Source organism: Neoarius graeffei, chromosome 9 (assembly GCF_027579695.1).
Source record: "Neoarius graeffei isolate fNeoGra1 chromosome 9, fNeoGra1.pri, whole genome shotgun sequence".
Lineage (NCBI taxonomy): Eukaryota > Metazoa > Chordata > Actinopteri > Siluriformes > Ariidae > Neoarius > Neoarius graeffei.
In genome coordinates, this window is record NC_083577.1 from 23,424,742 (window position 1) to 23,432,933 (window position 8,192).

Consider the following 8,192-nt stretch of genomic DNA (forward strand, 5'->3'; position numbering starts at 1 on the left):
GTGGGAGAACTTGCACAACGGGTGGCTGACTAAATACTTTTTTGCCCCACTGTATCAGCTGTTACTATGGAAACAATAGCATATTAGAACAAGCGAATTAATACGAACCTGTGGTTACAGCCAGAACTCACCATGCTGTTCTTCTAAAATAGCGCAAACTTTTTTCCCCAAACAGATTCAAGCTTTGGCTGTCATATAAAATGTACTAATATCTTTAATAGATGTGTAGGTCATGATCAGTTTGGTTTATGATCGATTTATTGCAGTTTGGTTTTGCTTTCCAATAATCAACAAATTCTCTTTATTTTGTTCAATACTCATGTCTCAAGTGTATCTTTCTTATCACACACTCTAAGCATTTCTCATTGGTTTCACACAGAATTACAGTGTAGAAATACACCTTCAGGTGAAACCTTGGTGTTCAGAAGGAATTACACTGTTTTCCTCTTACAAGCAAATAGATTTCAGCCAACAGTGTGAACTGCTAAATGTGTCTCATTAATGATCTGGTGTTGTCTCATCTCATCTCATCATCTCTAGCCACTTTATCCTGTCCTACAGGGTCGCAGACAAGCTGGAGCCTATCCCAGCTGACTACGAGCGAGTGGCGGGGTACACCCTGGACAAGTCGCCAGGTCATCACAGGGCTGACACATAGACACAGACAACCATTCCCACTCACATTCACACCTACGGTCAATTTAGAGTCACCAGTTAACCTAACCTGCATGTCTTTGGACTGTGGGGGAAACCGGAGCACCCGGAGGAAACCCACGCGGACACGGGGAGAACATGCAAACTCCACACAGAAAGGCCCTTGCCGGCCACGGGGCTCGAACCCGGACCTTCTTGCTGTGAGACGACAGCGCTAACCACTACACCACCGTGCCGCCCATCTGGTGTTGTTGTGATGCCAAATAAACTGAGAACAGGTGCAGTTTTACTGTGAAGAGTTTATTCTCACAAGTGACTGCAGCATGTTGGACCATTTATTAGTTTACAAGAGAAACGTACAAAGGAACGCAGCATGAGGAAGAAACTGAGTTCAGGAGGGTTTGGATCACCAGTTTCCATTTCCTTTCTTCAATACTTCCTAATTTACCATTTACATTTTACGACTTTCTGAATGAATGTTGTAGATTATGCACCGTAAAAAAATAATCTTCAATTTATGGTTAAAAAAAAAACAGGCAACTGAAGCAAGACAAAACTTATTTAAAAAGGCCTGCAGGAGTCACATGTGACAGTCCCTGAAACACAAAATGAGCTGATTAGACAGCTGGAATCAGCTGCAGTTCAGGGGGATGAGAACCTGTATCCAGAATGAGCTGCTGTGGAGTGAATTGTGGGTCTCTCTCTCTCTCTCTCTCTGTGAGACTCCTCCACCTCTTCTCCCTCCACTACAATCTGAGGAGATGGTTTCACCTCCAGGTTCCTCTTCAACCACATCGTTTGTTCCAGAGAAGAACCTGCGATTGTCCCAGTGGCCTCCACAATCTTATGGATCACATCCTGTTGATCAGGATAGAGAAAATCAACCTGAACCCAAGTGTATACTACAATATTTAAACTCTACATATTTAGCATAAAACATACAGTTAGGTCCATATATATTTGGACACTGACACAAATTTTGTTTTTTTACCTATTTACTGAAACATATTCAAGTTATAGTTATATAATGGACATAAAGTCCAGACTTTCAGCTTTCATTTGAGGGTATCCACATTAAAACTGGATGAAGGGTTTAGGAGTTTCAGCTCCTTAACATGTGTCACCCTGTTTTTAAAGGGACCAAAAGTAATTGGACAGTTGACTCAAAGACTATTTCATGGGCAGGTGTGGGCAATTCCTTTGTTATGTCATTCTCAATTAAGCAGATAAATGGCCTGGAGTTGATTTGAGGTGTGGTGCTTGCATTTGGAAGATTTTGCTGTGAAGAAAACATGCAGTCAAAGGAGCTCTCCATGCAGGTGAAACAAGCCATCCTTAAGCTGCGGAAACAGAAAAAAACCCATCCGAGAAATTGCTACAATATTAGGAGTGGCAAAATCTACAGTTTGGTACATCCTGAGAAAGAAAGAAAGCAAGCACTGGTGAACTCAATGCAAAAAGACCTGGACGCCCACAGAAGACAACAGTGGTGGATGATCGCAGAATAATTTCCATGGTGAAGAGAAACCCCTTCACAACAGCCAACCAAGTGAACAACACTCTCCAGGAGGTAGGCGTATCAATATCTAAATCTACCATAAAGAGAAGACTGCATGAAAGTAAATACAGAGGGTTCACTGCACAGTGCAAGCCACTCATAAGCCTCAAGAATAAAAAGGCTAGATTGGACTTTGCTAAAAAACATTTAAAAAAGCCAGCACAGTTCTGGAAGAACATTCTTTGGACAGATGAAACCAAGATCAACCTCTACCAGAATGATGGCAAGAAAAAAGTATGGCGAAGGCATGGTACAGCTCATGATCCAAAGCATACCACATCATGTGTAAAACACGGCGGAGGCAGTGTGATGGCGTGGGCATGCATGGCTGCCAGTGGCACTGGGTCACTAGTGTTTATTGATGTGACACAGGACAGAAGCAGCCGGATGAATTCTGAGGTATTCAGAGACATACTTTGTGCTCAAATCCAGCCAAACTGATTGGTCGGCGTTTCATAATACAGATGGATAATGACCCAAAACATGAAGCCAAAGCAACCAGGAGTTTATAAAAGCAAAGAAGTGGAATATTCTTGAATGGCCAAGTCAGTCACCTGATCTCAACCCAATTGAGCATGCATTTCACTTGTTAAAGACTAAACTTCAGACAGAAAGGCCCACAAACAAACAGCAACTGAAAACCGCTGCAGTAAAGGCCTGGCACAGCATTAAAAAGGAGGAAAAACAGCGTCTGGTGATGTCCATGAGTTCAAGACTTCAGGCAGTCATTGCCAACAAAGGGTTTTCAACCAAGTATTAGAAATTAACATTTCATTTACAATTATTTAATTTGTTCAATTACTTTTGAGCCCCAGAAATGAAGGGATTGTGTTTAAAAAAAGGCTTTAGTTCCTCACATTTTTATGCAATCATTTTGTTCAACCCACTGAATTAAAGCTGAAAGTCTGAACTTCAACTGCATCTGAATTGTTTTGTTCAAAATTCATTGTGGTAATGTACAGAACCAAAATTGTCTGTCCAAATATTTATGGACCTAACTGTAGCACAGAATGAACACTATTGTTAAGGAGCTGCTTTGAGTGCCATCTAGAGGTAGTTTACAGCTCAATAATAATTGAATGTAAAGGTAGAAAATGAGAGAATTTACAGATGACATCTCATCACTGTTTATAAAACAATCACAATAAATTCCACACTCACAAGGACAGATTTATTGATGTGTTCTGCTTATTAGTCTGTGTAAAGTTTCACAGTTTTACTGTAAAACATCATCCAGTGTTTCTGATCAACACCAGCAGCCACCATCCCCTTTCAGTTCTTTGAGCAGATTTATTTTATTTGGCTCATTTGTTTTTCTTTAAGAACTGAGACATGTCAGTAAAGTTAAACCCCAAACAGCAGTGTATCTGTGAGGGGATTCTCTCACCTGCAGCTCCCGCTGCTCCTTCTTACTCTCCAGAGTCAGATTTTTCAGGATAAATTCAGTCAGAACTCTAAAATACACAACAGACTATTTACAATAATGAACACAGTGAGGTTGCAGACAAGATATCAATAACTGAACAACTGTTACACCTGAAAACTGAGATAAAGAGTGTGTGTGTGTGTGTGTTACACGAGGAGTAGGAATTGTCCTGGAGAGCTATTCAAGAGTATAAACAAAGTTATCAGTTCTGTGTTCACAAGAAGAACATTTTGCTTACAATTTAACTTATGTCTTAATAAACACACAAAAAGTTCAATTGTTTTGTTTTTATTGACATTCTTCAGATGTTGGACATATAGACCTGTACACACACACACAAATACAATGACTTGTTTATGTACACAATTCACAGCTATGCAACAGCTGTACAGATGTATTTGGTGATACAGTAAGTGAGCTAAATTTTAACAGTGCAAACAATGCCACAAAAAGAAAAGATTCAGCCGAGTATTATGTACAGACGTGGTGGCAGTGTGTTTTTTTTAACATAATTAACAGTACATGTTGTGTACAGATGTGCTACAGTAAGTGAGTTTGATACAGACAGTTGTAGGTACATTTGATAATTATTAAGTGATCAATCTCATTAAATCAGTCTCATTAAATCAGTAGGTTAATAATTAAATTGAATCAGTCTCATTGAATCCTTCATTTAATCATTTTCATTGAATCATTTAAAGTGAATCATTTAAAGTGAATCATACCATTAATTTTGGTGCTTAATAATAAATTACCAAACAGCTAAATTATGGTATATTCCAAATTATGATCACTTACCGTATTACATAACTTATATGCACCTTTCTGAATTCTTTGGGAGATTGTGTGACTTCGAGTACATTATGCACAACAAATAAATACACACAGTTTCAATAATAATGGAATTTATTATAACAAAGATAAAAATGGATAATAGCAGATGGAATCATTATATACAAATATGATGAGTGAGTGTGTGTGTGTGTGTGTGTGTGTGTGTGTGTGCGTGCGTGCGTGTGTGAGAGAAAGGCCTTGTGTATGTGTGGCCTACACAAAAGAATTAGCTTTGGTTGCTAAGACAAAAGAATGTTATCTAAGTAAAACAAAGAATTAGCACATGTTGCTAATGTGTGCTTGTGTATGTGGCCTGTGTGTGAGAAAGGCCCTATGGCCTGAGCAGAAGGAAGGCTAGCGTGGGTTGCTAGCTAAGGTAAAGGAATGCTAGCTAAGGTGTGTTTGTGTGTGTGGGGGAGGACCGCCATGTGTTAGAGACAAAAGATTAGCTCTGTGTAGCTAACTCCACGTGGTGGAGGCCTTGTGATCCCTTGAGACAATACAATTAGCCCTGGAGGCTAATGGAACAAAAGAATTAGCCATGTGTTTAGCTAAGGTGTTTGTGAGGCCTGGTGAGCTAGCTTTGGTTGCTAATTAGACAAAGAATTAGCCATATGTGGCTAGCTAAGGCCCAAGGATCCTACCTTGTGGAGTTAAGAGAAAAAGGTGTTAATAAGGAATAAGAGAAGCATGCAAAGCCTATCTATTCAACAATTGAGAGATTACAACAAAACAGAACAATCAACAATTCAACACGCTGCGTGTCGAACAGTGTAAACAATTAAACCTGAGTTTAAATTCACACTATTTCAATAAAAGCTAATTCCTAAGACTAGGTTTTGGCCAAATGCCAAGTTTTACTCAGTATCTTGCCTCGAGCAAGATTATGAAGTGATGTTCCGAGACTTTTGGAGTTTCACCGTTGTGGAACACGTGAGTGCTTCCGTGAGGCGCAGAGAACTTCCTGGGCCGACGCGTGGTCGCTCGTGATGAAAAGAAAGTCTCTGATCAAACAATGTGCACAGCTTTTGAGTTAAAAAGGATCCAGTCGCTTCTTAACTTTAAAATAACTGCCTGGCTGCAGTAGTACATACTTATAAGGAACAAATGAAAAACCGGTTGTAAACTCAAGTTGAGTTTAAAATCGCGCTATTCTGGATTTTTACCGTGGCCAGTGGTAAACAAAGAAATTGCGCTGAATGGTGGATCTTGCAAGAAAGAAAAGAAAAAGACATCTTATCTGGTTTTCTGGTGGAGGGTATCTCTTTGTGCGTCCAGATGGCTTGGAATCCGGACGAGAGAGAGAGAGAGAGAGAGTGGAAGCATTGTTCCGTTATTTATGCTTTCATGGAGGATGTGATGTTGGTGATCCCGCCCCGGCGTGACTCAGGTGTTACGCCCCCATGGATGTAGGTACAGCAAACAAAGATAAATGCTCACACGTCTAGGGATCTAACAAACAATCCTAACATCCAGAGACCCTAACCTAATGTGTGCGGTTAACGTGACAGTCAGTATGTACAACACTAAAGTGTGTGTGTATGGGTGTGTCCCAGGGGGAGAAAAGGCTTACCTCAGGGGGCCAACGCAAGCAAGGCCCAGTGCCGACCAGCTCAAGTGATTAGTTGTCCATTCAAAGATATTAGAAGTAAAACTCCTCGTCTAAATCCACAAGGCCTAGGCTGCTGAGGAAAAGCTGCTCCCGTCATTCAACAGATGGAAACAGGAAGTCGTGGTCTCTCCTTCTCTTCCTCCACTTCCTTATATTGACACCCCAGCCCAGCAGCCAGCTCCCCCTGGGGGGGGTATGAGGTGTGAAAATGCATTGTGTAGTGTCTGGTGCATTTCCTGCACTTCGCCTACCGTAACACAGGTCAATGCGGAAGTGGGCTGATGGGAAATGTAGTTTCTTAAAGAGACAGTGTACTGTACCTACACAGTGCAGACTGCCACAGATATTTAAAAAAATTAAAAATAAAAAAAATTCAACCAAGTTTGGCAGTCTTCATATATGGCGTATACAAACAGTAGTGCAACAAAGTACAAACAAAGTAATAATACAAAAAATAATAACAGCCAACGAAGCTGACTACAGGTCTACGTACGAGGAGCCATGCTCCTCAGGTGCCAGACCCGGGTGGCGATACCTGTCCGGCTGCGAGTGCATGAGCGGGTATGTGTGCATGGACGGATGTGTGTGCATAGGTGGTGGTGTGTGCATGGACGGATGTGTGTGCATAGGTGGTGGTGTGTGCATGGATGGATGTGTGTGCATGGTCGGCCGTGAGTGCATGGATGGCATGATGGCATTCTGTAGGTGGTCAAAGCTGTCCATCAGCCTAGACATTGCTCTGTCAGTGCTATCCATAATTCTGTTGACCAACTGTTCCTGGTGGATCTGGCTTTGATGGAGGGCCTGCATCCACACAGTCTGCATCGACTGGAGCCGATCCAAAACTACGTCTGTGGCTGGGGTCCCACGCCTTCGTCTCCTGACCACTGCATAGAAAACACAATATTAATTACCCTAATGTACACTTTGCACAAAATGATGTACTGTGATAATGTTAAATTTCATCATGTTCACAGATAGATAAACTCACCAGGCGTGCTAGTACTGCTGGGCACAGCAGTAGTGGACGAAGTCTCAGTCTCCTCCCCTGTCTCACGCTCCACAGACTCTGTGCTGTTTGTGGAGGGGGATGCTGCTGGCTCAGAGCCTGGTGATGATGGTGGCTCCAATGTCTCATTGCAGTCCTCTCTCTCCAATGTTGTCTCTACAAATCAGATGGAGTTGTCAGATAATGGGTTTGAATTAGGTATGCATTGTTTAGCCTCTTGATAATCTTTGGCTGCTTCTTCAGGAGCCAGCCAAACCGGTTTAGTGCTATGAGTTTGAAACGCAATTCAGCTTCAGGCTAACTGCATTACAGCGTAGAACAACAGATTACGCACCACATCACCAGTACATTTGTAACAGCATGCTATATAGCAAATCTAAAATACATTTATTCTGCCTATAAATCGCATGGTATGAAACAGTAGTTTGGTCGACTGGGAAGTAGGCTATTGTCGCTGTCGAAATATCGCTGCAGAAACTCACCTGATTGAGGAGTGAATCCGATGTCCACACCGTTTTCAGTGGCTTGCGACAAAGGTCGGCGTCCAAGCAGCTCCTCGAGGATGTCTGCAAAAGGGCATGACTGAGGAGCTTGCCCGCTTGTCTGATTATTCTTCTTGGCTCTAAAATAAGCCTGTTTCATGTGCTTCCAGTGTACACGGATCTACTCCAGGGTCCTCCTGTAGCCTGCGCTGGCCAACCGTTCCTCCACTTTCTTGAAGAGGTCTCCATTGCGCGTTTTTCTCCCGTCCATGCATTTTAATATATTCAACTCCTTAAGCTGAATGAGCATGAACTCTGTCTCCTCATTGCTCCAGAAGTGCACGTTTCTGCTTGCCATTTTCTCTTCTTCGTTTGTTCGTTCTCCTTGTTCCTCCTGACCTCTTCTGCTGCTCGCTACTACTGTTGTCATGCCGACCGAGACTGTTGTGTTTCCCGCTTGTGGTCTCATCACTCGTCACTTCCGGAAAGGGCAGTGCTGAAGTAAGTAGCTCGACTACGTAGCTCGATAGGGTATACATGCACTAAGTAGCTCGGCTACAATCGCATAATCTAGGTCGCGTAGCTCGATTACGAGAAATCCAGTTCGGTTTGATTTC

General features: G+C 42.1%; 1 long non-coding RNA gene across 1 annotated transcript; it reads right to left on the bottom strand.

Annotated features, from left to right (window-relative positions):
• Nucleotides 1-977: 977 nt before the first annotated feature.
• On the bottom strand, nucleotides 978-6,284 carry LOC132891160 (uncharacterized). Its single transcript, XR_009655285.1, has 3 exons — nucleotides 6,046-6,284; nucleotides 3,600-3,666; nucleotides 978-1,512 (listed from the first exon to the last, which is right to left on the bottom strand). It is a non-coding gene; the product is annotated as an uncharacterized LOC132891160 (long non-coding RNA).
• Between the last annotated feature and the right edge of the window lie 1,908 nt (nucleotides 6,285-8,192).